Source organism: Parasteatoda tepidariorum, unplaced genomic scaffold, assembly GCF_982258835.1.
Source record: "Parasteatoda tepidariorum strain Cologne lab strain unplaced genomic scaffold, Ptep-v5.0 scaffold_69, whole genome shotgun sequence".
Taxonomy (NCBI): domain Eukaryota; kingdom Metazoa; phylum Arthropoda; class Arachnida; order Araneae; family Theridiidae; genus Parasteatoda; species Parasteatoda tepidariorum.
Genome location: NW_028257428.1, coordinates 121,890 through 133,809, shown reverse-complemented (window position 1 = coordinate 133,809; position 11,920 = coordinate 121,890).

The following is an 11,920-nucleotide window of genomic DNA, read 5'->3' as shown; positions in this document are numbered from 1 at the left end:
ACAATACCTTGTTCAATTTAAATATTATGGGTCAATATTAAGGTTTGATATTGCGCCTTGCGTTAGTTAACCATTGAAAGATGTCTTTGAATTTTTAAAGCATTTTAGAACGCTTATTTCTTCATTTTAAGCTTCTCAGAACACTTTATTTCGCATAGGCATACATAGTAAACTTTAGGGTCACGCTGTGTACCCCCTAATTGACCTATAATTATTTCCTGTGGTAGGGTACACTATTACCCTGTAATATAATAGGTGGTCCAATTTAAAAATTATAGGTCAATATTAAGGTCCGATACCGTTCCGTTAGTTAGCATAGAAAAATGTCTTTGAATTTTTAAAGCATTTTAGAACGCTTATTTCCTCATTTTAAGCTTCTCAGAACACTTTATTTCGCATAGGCATACATAGTAAATTTTAGGGTCACTCTGCGTACCCCCTAATTGACCTATAATTATTTCCTGTGATAGGGTACACTATAACCCTGTAATATAATACGTGGTCCAATTTACAAATTATAGGTCAATATTAAGGTCCGATACCGTGCCGTTAGTTAACATAGAAAAGTGTCTTCGTATTTCCTTGTTTTAATGCACTATTTAAAATATAAATAGTGTACCCCCTAATTGACCTATAATTATTTCCTGTGGTAGGGTACACTATTACCCTGTAATACAATACCTTGTTCAATTTAAATATTATGGGTCAATATTAAGGTTTGATATTGCGCCTTGCGTTAGTCAATATTAAGGTCCGATACCGTGCCGTTAGTTAGCATAGAAAAATGTCTTTGAATTTTTAAAGCATTTTAGAACGCTTATTTCCTCATTTTAAGCTTTTCAGAACACTTTATTTCGCATAGGCATACATAGTAAACTTTAGGGTCACTCTGCGTACCCCCTAATTGACCTATAATTATTTCCTGTGGTAGGGTACACTATAACCCTGTAATATAATACGTGGTCCAATTTACAAATTATAGGTCAATATTAAGGTCCGATACCGTGCCGTTAGTTAACATAGAAAAGTGTCTTCGTATTTCCTTGTTTTAATGCACTATTTAAAATATACATAGTGTACCCCCTAATTGACCTATAATTATTTCCTGTGGTAGGGTACACTATTACCCTGTAATATAATAGGTGGTCCAATTTAAAAATTATAGGTCAATATTAAGGTCCGATACCGTGCCGTTAGTTAGCATAGAAAAATGTCTTTGAATTTTTAAAGCATTTTAGAACGCTTATTTCCTCATTTTAAGCTTCTCAGAACACTTTATTTCGCATAGGCATACATAGTAAATTTTAGGGTCACTCTGCGTACCCCCTAATTGACCTATAATTATTTCCTGTGATAGGGTACACTATAACCCTGTAATATAATACGTGGTCCAATTTACAAATTATAGGTCAATATTAAGGTCCGATACCGTGCCGTTAGTTAACATAGAAAAGTGTCTTCGTATTTCCTTGTTTTAATGCACTATTTAAAATATAAATAGTGTACCCCCTAATTGACCTATAATTATTTCCTGTGGTAGGGTACACTATTACCCTGTAATACAATACCTTGTTCAATTTAAATATTATGGGTCAATATTAAGGTTTGATATTGCGCCTTGCGTTAGTTAACCATTGAAAGATGTCTTTGAATTTTTAAAGCATTTTAGAACGCTTATTTCTTCATTTTAAGCTTCTCAGAACACTTTATTTCGCATAGGCATACATAGTAAACTTTAGGGTCACGCTGTGTACCCCCTAATTGACCTATAATTATTTCCTGTTTTAGGGTACACTATTACCCTGTAATATAATAGGTGGTCCAATTTAAAAATTATAGGTCAATATTAAGGTCCGATACCGTGCCGTTAGTTAGCATAGAAAAATGTCTTTGAATTTTTAAAGCATTTTAGAACGCTTATTTCCTCATTTTAAGCTTCTCAGAACACTTTATTTCGCATAGGCATACATAGTAAACTTTAGGGTCACTCTGTGTACCCCCTAATTGACCTATAATTATTTCCTGTGGTAGGGTACACTATAACCCTGTAATATAATACGTGGTCCAATTTACAAATTATAGGTCAATATTAAGGTCCGATACCGTGCCGTTAGTTAACATAGAAAAGTGTCTTCGTATTTCCTTGTTTTAATGCACTATTTAAAATATACATAGTGTACCCCCTAATTGACCTATAATTATTTCCTGTGGTAGGGTACACTATTACCCTGTAATATAATACCTGGTCCAATTTAAATATTATGGGTCAATATTAAGGTCTGATATTGCGCCTTGCGTTAGTTAACCATTGAAAGATGTCTTTGAATTTTTAAAGCATTTTTGAACGCTTATTTCTTCATTTTAAGCATCTCAGAACACTCTATTTCGCATAGGCATGCATAGTAAAATTTAGGGTCACGCTGTGTACCCCCTAAATGACCTATAATTATTTCCTGTGGTAGGGTACACTATTTCCCTGTAATATAATACGTGGTCCAATTTAAAAATTATAGGTCAATATTAAGGTCCGATACCGTGCCGTTAGTTAACATAGAAAAATGTCTTTGAATTTTTAAAGCATTTTAGAACGCTTATTTCCTCATTTTAAGCTTCTCAGAACACTTTATTTCGCATAGGCATACATAGTAAAATTTAGGGTCACGCTGTGTACCCCCTAAATGACCTATAATTAATTCCTGTGGTAGGGTACACTATTACCCTGTAATATAATACGTGGTCCAATGTAAAAATTATAGGTCAATATTAAGTTCCGATACCGTGCCGTTAGTTAACATTGAAAAATGTCTTCGTATTTCCCTGTTTTAATGCACTATTTAAAATATACATAGTGTACCCCCTAATTGACCTATAATTATTTCCTGTGGTAGGGTACACTATTACCCTGTAATACAATACCTTGTTCAATTTAAATATTATGGGTCAATATTAAGGTTTGATATTGCGCCTTGCGTTAGTTAACCATTGAAAGATGTCTTTGAATTTTTAAAGCATTTTAGAACGCTTATTTCTTCATTTTAAGCTTCTCAGAACACTTTATTTCGCATAGGCATACATAGTAAACTTTAGGGTCACGCTGTGTACCCCCTAATTGACCTATAATTATTTCCTGTGGTAGGGTACACTATTACCCTGTAATATAATAGGTGGTCCAATTTAAAAATTATAGGTCAATATTAAGGTCCGATACCGTGCCGTTAGTTAGCATAGAAAAATGTCTTTGAATTTTTAAAGCATTTTAGAACGCTTATTTCCTCATTTTAAGCTTCTCAGAACACTTTATTTCGCATAGCCATACATAGTAAATTTTAGGGTCACTCTGCGTACCCCCTAATTGACCTATAATTATTTCCTGTGATAGGGTACACTATAACCCTGTAATATAATACGTGGTCCAATTTACAAATTATAGGTCAATATTAAGGTCCGATACCGTGCCGTTAGTTAACATAGAAAAGTGTCTTCGTATTTCCTTGTTTTAATGCACTATTTAAAATATAAATAGCGTACCCCCTAATTGACCTATAATTATTTCCTGTGGTAGGGTACACTATTACCCTGTAATACAATACCTTGTTCAATTTAAATATTATGGGTCAATATTAAGGTTTGATATTGCGCCTTGCGTTAGTTAACCATTGAAAGATGTCTTTGAATTTTTAAAGCATTTTAGAACGCTTATTTCTTCATTTTAAGCTTCTCAGAACACTTTATTTCGCATAGGCATACATAGTAAACTTTAGGGTCACGCTGTGTACCCCCTAATTGACCTATAATTATTTCCTGTTTTAGGGTACACTATTACCCTGTAATATAATAGGTGGTCCAATTTAAAAATTATAGGTCAATATTAAGGTCCGATACCGTGCCGTTAGTTAGCATAGAAAAATGTCTTTGAATTTTTAAAGCATTTTAGAACGCTTATTTCCTCATTTTAAGCTTTTCAGAACACTTTATTTCGCATAGGCATACATAGTAAACTTTAGGGTCACTCTGCGTACCCCCTAATTGACCTATAATTATTTCCTGTGGTAGGGTACACTATAACCCTGTAATATAATACGTGGTCCAATTTACAAATTATAGGTCAATATTAAGGTCCGATACCGTGCCGTTAGTTAACATAGAAAAGTGTCTTCGTATTTCCTTGTTTTAATGCACTATTTAAAATATACATAGTGTACCCCCTAATTGACCTATAATTATTTCCTGTGGTAGGGTACACTATTACCCTGTAATATAATAGGTGGTATAATTTAAAAATTATAGGTCAATATTAAGGTCCGATACCGTGCCGTTAGTTAGCATAGAAAAATGTCTTTGAATTTTTAAAGCATTTTAGAACGCTTATTTCCTCATTTTAAGCTTCTCAGAACACTTTATTTCGCATAGGCATACATAGTAAATTTTAGGGTCACTCTGCGTACCCCCTAATTGACCTATAATTATTTCCTGTGATAGGGTACACTATAACCCTGTAATATAATACGTGGTCCAATTTACAAATTATAGGTCAATATTAAGGTCCGATACCGTGCCGTTAGTTAACATAGAAAAGTGTCTTCGTATTTCCTTGTTTTAATGCACTATTTAAAATATACATAGTGTACCCCCTAATTGACCTATAATTATTTCCTGTGGTAGGGTACACTATTACCCTGTAATATAATACCTGGTCCAATTTAAATATTATGGGTCAATATTAAGGTCTGATATTGCGCCTTGCGTTAGTTAACCATTGAAAGATGTCTTTGAATTTTTAAAGCATTTTTGAACGCTTATTTCTTCATTTTAAGCATCTCAGAACACTCTATTTCGCATAGGCATGCATAGTAAAATTTAGGGTCACGCTGTGTACCCCCTAAATGACCTATAATTATTTCCTGTGGTAGGGTACACTATTTCCCTGTAATATAATACGTGGTCCAATTTAAAAATTATAGGTCAATATTAAGGTCCGATACCGTGCCGTTAGTTAACATAGAAAAATGTCTTTGAATTTTTAAAGCATTTTAGAACGCTTATTTCCTCATTTTAAGCTTCTCAGAACACTTTATTTCGCATAGGCATACATAGTAAAATTTAGGGTCACGCTGTGTACCCCCTAAATGACCTATAATTAATTCCTGTGGTAGGGTACACTATTACCCTGTAATATAATACGTGGTCCAATGTAAAAATTATAGGTCAATATTAAGTTCCGATACCGTGCCGTTAGTTAACATTGAAAAATGTCTTCGTATTTCCCTGTTTTAATGCACTATTTAAAATATACATAGTGTACCCCCTAATTGACCTATAATTATTTCCTGTGGTAGGGTACACTATTACCCTGTAATACAATACCTTGTTCAATTTAAATATTATGGGTCAATATTAAGGTTTGATATTGCGCCTTGCGTTAGTTAACCATTGAAAGATGTCTTTGAATTTTTAAAGCATTTTAGAACGCTTATTTCTTCATTTTAAGCTTCTCAGAACACTTTATTTCGCATAGGCATACATAGTAAACTTTAGGGTCACGCTGTGTACCCCCTAATTGACCTATAATTATTTCCTGTGGTAGGGTACACTATTACCCTGTAATATAATAGGTGGTCCAATTTAAAAATTATAGGTCAATATTAAGGTCCGATACCGTGCCGTTAGTTAGCATAGAAAAATGTCTTTGAATTTTTAAAGCATTTTAGAACGCTTATTTCCTCATTTTAAGCTTCTCAGAACACTTTATTTCGCATAGGCATACATAGTAAATTTTAGGGTCACTCTGCGTACCCCCTAATTGACCTATAATTATTTCCTGTGATAGGGTACACTATAACCCTGTAATATAATACGTGGTCCAATTTACAAATTATAGGTCAATATTAAGGTCCGATACCGTGCCGTTAGTTAACATAGAAAAGTGTCTTCGTATTTCCTTGTTTTAATGCACTATTTAAAATATAAATAGCGTACCCCCTAATTGACCTATAATTATTTCCTGTGGTAGGGTACACTATTACCCTGTAATACAATACCTTGTTCAATTTAAATATTATGGGTCAATATTAAGGTTTGATATTGCGCCTTGCGTTAGTTAACCATTGAAAGATGTCTTTGAATTTTTAAAGCATTTTAGAACGCTTATTTCTTCATTTTAAGCTTCTCAGAACACTTTATTTCGCATAGGCATACATAGTAAACTTTAGGGTCACGCTGTGTACCCCCTAATTGACCTATAATTATTTCCTGTTTTAGGGTACACTATTACCCTGTAATATAATAGGTGGTCCAATTTAAAAATTATAGGTCAATATTAAGGTCCGATACCGTGCCGTTAGTTAGCATAGAAAAATGTCTTTGAATTTTTAAAGCATTTTAGAACGCTTATTTCCTCATTTTAAGCTTTTCAGAACACTTTATTTCGCATAGGCATACATAGTAAACTTTAGGGTCACTCTGCGTACCCCCTAATTGACCTATAATTATTTCCTGTGGTAGGGTACACTATAACCCTGTAATATAATACGTGGTCCAATTTACAAATTATAGGTCAATATTAAGGTCCGATACCGTGCCGTTAGTTAACATAGAAAAGTGTCTTCGTATTTCCTTGTTTTAATGCACTATTTAAAATATACATAGTGTACCCCCTAATTGACCTATAATTATTTCCTGTGGTAGGGTACACTATTACCCTGTAATATAATAGGTGGTATAATTTAAAAATTATAGGTCAATATTAAGGTCCGATACCGTGCCGTTAGTTAGCATAGAAAAATGTCTTTGAATTTTTAAAGCATTTTAGAACGCTTATTTCCTCATTTTAAGCTTCTCAGAACACTTTATTTCGCATAGGCATACATAGTAAATTTTAGGGTCACTCTGCGTACCCCCTAATTGACCTATAATTATTTCCTGTGATAGGGTACACTATAACCCTGTAATATAATACGTGGTCCAATTTACAAATTATAGGTCAATATTAAGGTCCGATACCGTGCCGTTAGTTAACATAGAAAAGTGTCTTCGTATTTCCTTGTTTTAATGCACTATTTAAAATATAAATAGTGTACCCCCTAATTCACCTATAACAATTTCCTGTGGTAGGGTACACTATTACCCTGTAATACAATACCTTGTTCAATTTAAATATTATGGGTCAATATTAAGGTTTGATATTGCGCCTTGCGTTAGTTAACCATTGAAAGATGTCTTTGAATTTTTAAAGCATTTTAGAACGCTTATTTCTTCATTTTAAGCTTCTCAGAACACTTTATTTCGCATAGGCATACATAGTAAACTTTAGGGTCACGCTGTGTACCCCCTAATTGACCTATAATTATTTCCTGTTTTAGGGTACACTATTACCCTGTAATATAATAGGTGGTCCAATTTAAAAATTATAGGTCAATATTAAGGTCCGATACCGTGCCGTTAGTTAGCATAGAAAAATGTCTTTGAATTTTTAAAGCATTTTAGAACGCTTATTTCCTCATTTTAAGCTTCTCAGAACACTTTATTTCGCATAGGCATACATAGTAAACTTTAGGGTCACTCTGTGTACCCCCTAATTGACCTATAATTATTTCCTGTGGTAGGGTACACTATAACCCTGTAATATAATACGTGGTCCAATTTACAAATTATAGGTCAATATTAAGGTCCGATACCGTGCCGTTAGTTAACATAGAAAAGTGTCTTCGTATTTCCTTGTTTTAATGCACTATTTAAAATATACATAGTGTACCCCCTAATTGACCTATAATTATTTCCTGTGGTAGGGTACACTATTACCCTGTAATATAATACCTGGTCCAATTTAAATATTATGGGTCAATATTAAGGTCTGATATTGCGCCTTGCGTTAGTTAACCATTGAAAGATGTCTTTGAATTTTTAAAGCATTTTTGAACGCTTATTTCTTCATTTTAAGCATCTCAGAACACTCTATTTCGCATAGGCATGCATAGTAAAATTTAGGGTCACGCTGTGTACCCCCTAAATGACCTATAATTATTTCCTGTGGTAGGGTACACTATTTCCCTGTAATATAATACGTGGTCCAATTTAAAAATTATAGGTCAATATTAAGGTCCGATACCGTGCCGTTAGTTAACATAGAAAAATGTCTTTGAATTTTTAAAGCATTTTAGAACGCTTATTTCCTCATTTTAAGCTTCTCAGAACACTTTATTTCGCATAGGCATACATAGTAAAATTTAGGGTCACGCTGTGTACCCCCTAAATGACCTATAATTAATTCCTGTGGTAGGGTACACTATTACCCTGTAATATAATACGTGGTCCAATGTAAAAATTATAGGTCAATATTAAGTTCCGATACCGTGCCGTTAGTTAACATTGAAAAATGTCTTCGTATTTCCCTGTTTTAATGCACTATTTAAAATATACATAGTGTACCCCCTAATTGACCTATAATTATTTCCTGTGGTAGGGTACACTATTACCCTGTAATACAATACCTTGTTCAATTTAAATATTATGGGTCAATATTAAGGTTTGATATTGCGCCTTGCGTTAGTTAACCATTGAAAGATGTCTTTGAATTTTTAAAGCATTTTAGAACGCTTATTTCTTCATTTTAAGCTTCTCAGAACACTTTATTTCGCATAGGCATACATAGTAAACTTTAGGGTCACGCTGTGTACCCCCTAATTGACCTATAATTATTTCCTGTGGTAGGGTACACTATTACCCTGTAATATAATAGGTGGTCCAATTTAAAAATTATAGGTCAATATTAAGGTCCGATACCGTGCCGTTAGTTAGCATAGAAAAATGTCTTTGAATTTTTAAAGCATTTTAGAACGCTTATTTCCTCATTTTAAGCTTCTCAGAACACTTTATTTCGCATAGGCATACATAGTAAATTTTAGGGTCACTCTGCGTACCCCCTAATTGACCTATAATTATTTCCTGTGATAGGGTACACTATAACCCTGTAATATAATACGTGGTCCAATTTACAAATTATAGGTCAATATTAAGGTCCGATACCGTGCCGTTAGTTAACATAGAAAAGTGTCTTCGTATTTCCTTGTTTTAATGCACTATTTAAAATATAAATAGTGTACCCCCTAATTGACCTATAATTATTTCCTGTGGTAGGGTACAATATTACCCTGTAATACAATACCTTGTTCAATTTAAATATTATGGGTCAATATTAAGGTTTGATATTGCGCCTTGCGTTAGTTAACCATTGAAAGATGTCTTTGAATTTTTAAAGCATTTTAGAACGCTTATTTCTTCATTTTAAGCTTCTCAGAACACTTTATTTCGCATAGGCATACATAGTAAACTTTAGGGTCACGCTGTGTACCCCCTAATTGACCTATAATTATTTCCTGTTTTTGGGTACACTATTACCCTGTAATATAATAGGTGGTCCAATTTAAAAATTATAGGTCAATATTAAGGTCCGATACCGTGCCGTTAGTTAGCATAGAAAAATGTCTTTGAATTTTTAAAGCATTTTAGAACGCTTATTTCCTCATTTTAAGCTTCTCAGAACACTTTATTTCGCATAGGCATACATAGTAAACTTTAGGGTCACTCTGCGTACCCCCTAATTGACCTATAATTATTTCCTGTGGTAGGGTACACTATAACCCTGTAATATAATACGTGGTCCAATTTACAAATTATAGGTCAATATTAAGGTCCGATACCGTGCCGTTAGTTAACATAGAAAAGTGTCTTCGTATTTCCTTGTTTTAATGCACTATTTAAAATATACATAGTGTACCCCCTAATTGACCTATAATTATTTCCTGTGGTAGGGTACACTATTACCCTGTAATATAATACCTGGTCCAATTTAAATATTATGGGTCAATATTAAGGTCTGATATTGCGCCTTGCGTTAGTTAACCATTGAAAGATGTCTTTGAATTTTTAAAGCATTTTTGAACGCTTATTTCTTCATTTTAAGCATCTCAGAACACTCTATTTCGCATAGGCATGCATAGTAAAATTTAGGGTCACGCTGTGTACCCCCTAAATGACCTATAATTATTTCCTGTGGTAGGGTACACTATTTCCCTGTAATATAATACGTGGTCCAATTTAAAAATTATAGGTCAATATTAAGGTCCGATACCGTGCCGTTAGTTAACATAGAAAAATGTCTTTGAATTTTTAAAGCATTTTAGAACGCTTATTTCCTCATTTTAACCTTCTCAGAACACTTTATTTCGCATAGGCATACATAGTAAAATTTAGGGTCACGCTGTGTACCCCCTAAATGACCTATAATTAATTCCTGTGGTAGGGTACACTATTACCCTGTAATATAATACGTGGTCCAATGTAAAAATTATAGGTCAATATTAAGTTCCGATACCGTGCCGTTACTTAACATTGAAAAATGTCTTCGTATTTCCTTGTTTTAATGCACTATTTAAAATATACATAGTGTACCCCCTAATTGACCTATAATTATTTCCTGTGGTAGGGTACACTATTACCCTGTAATACAATACCTTGTTCAATTTAAATATTATGGGTCAATATTAAGGTTTGATATTGCGCCTTGCGTTAGTTAACCATTGAAAGATGTCTTTGAATTTTTAAAGCATTTTAGAACGCTTATTTCTTCATTTTAAGCTTCTCAGAACACTTTATTTCGCATAGGCATACATAGTAAACTTTAGGGTCACGCTGTGTACCCCCTAATTGACCTATAATTATTTCCTGTGGTAGGGTACACTATTACCCTGTAATATAATAGGTGGTCCAATTTAAAAATTATAGGTCAATATTAAGGTCCGATACCGTGCCGTTAGTTAGCATAGAAAAATGTCTTTGAATTTTTAAAGCATTTTAGAACGCTTATTTCCTCATTTTAAGCTTCTCAGAACACTTTATTTCGCATAGGCTTACATAGTAAACTTTAGGGTCACTCTGCGTACCCCCTAATTGACCTATAATTATTTCCTGTGATAGGGTACACTATAACCCTGTAATATAATACGTGGTCCAATTTACAAATTATAGGTCAATATTAAGGTCCGATACCGTGCCGTTAGTTAACATAGAAAAGTGTCTTCGTATTTCCTTGTTTTAATGCACTATTTAAAATATAAATAGTGTACCCCCTAATTGACCTATAATTATTTCCTGTGGTAGGGTACACTATTACCCTGTAATACAATACCTTGTTCAATTTAAATATTATGGGTCAATATTAAGGTTTGATATTGCGCCTTGCGTTAGTTAACCATTGAAAGATGTCTTTGAATTTTTAAAGCATTTTAGAACGCTTATTTCTTCATTTTAAGCTTCTCAGAACACTTTATTTCGCATAGGCATACATAGTAAACTTTAGGGTCACGCTGTGTACCCCCTAATTGACCTATAATTATTTCCTGTTTTAGGGTACACTATTACCCTGTAATATAATAGGTGGTCCAATTTAAAAATTATAGGTCAATATTAAGGTCCGATACCGTGCCGTTAGTTAGCATAGAAAAATGTCTTTGAATTTTTAAAGCATTTTAGAACGCTTATTTCCTCATTTTAAGCTTCTCAGAACACTTTATTTCGCATAGGCATACATAGTAAACTTTAGGGTCACTCTGTGTACCCCCTAATTGACCTATAATTATTTCCTGTGGTAGGGTACACTATAACCCTGTAATATAATACGTGGTCCAATTTACAAATTATAGGTCAATATTAAGGTCCGATACCGTGCCGTTAGTTAACATAGAAAAGTGTCTTCGTATTTCCTTGTTTTAATGCACTATTTAAAATATACATAGTGTACCCCCTAATTGACCTATAATTATTTCCTGTGGTAGGGTACACTATTACCCTGTAATATAATACCTGGTCCAATTTAAATATTATGGGTCAATATTAAGGTCTGATATTGCGCCTTGCGTTAGTTAAC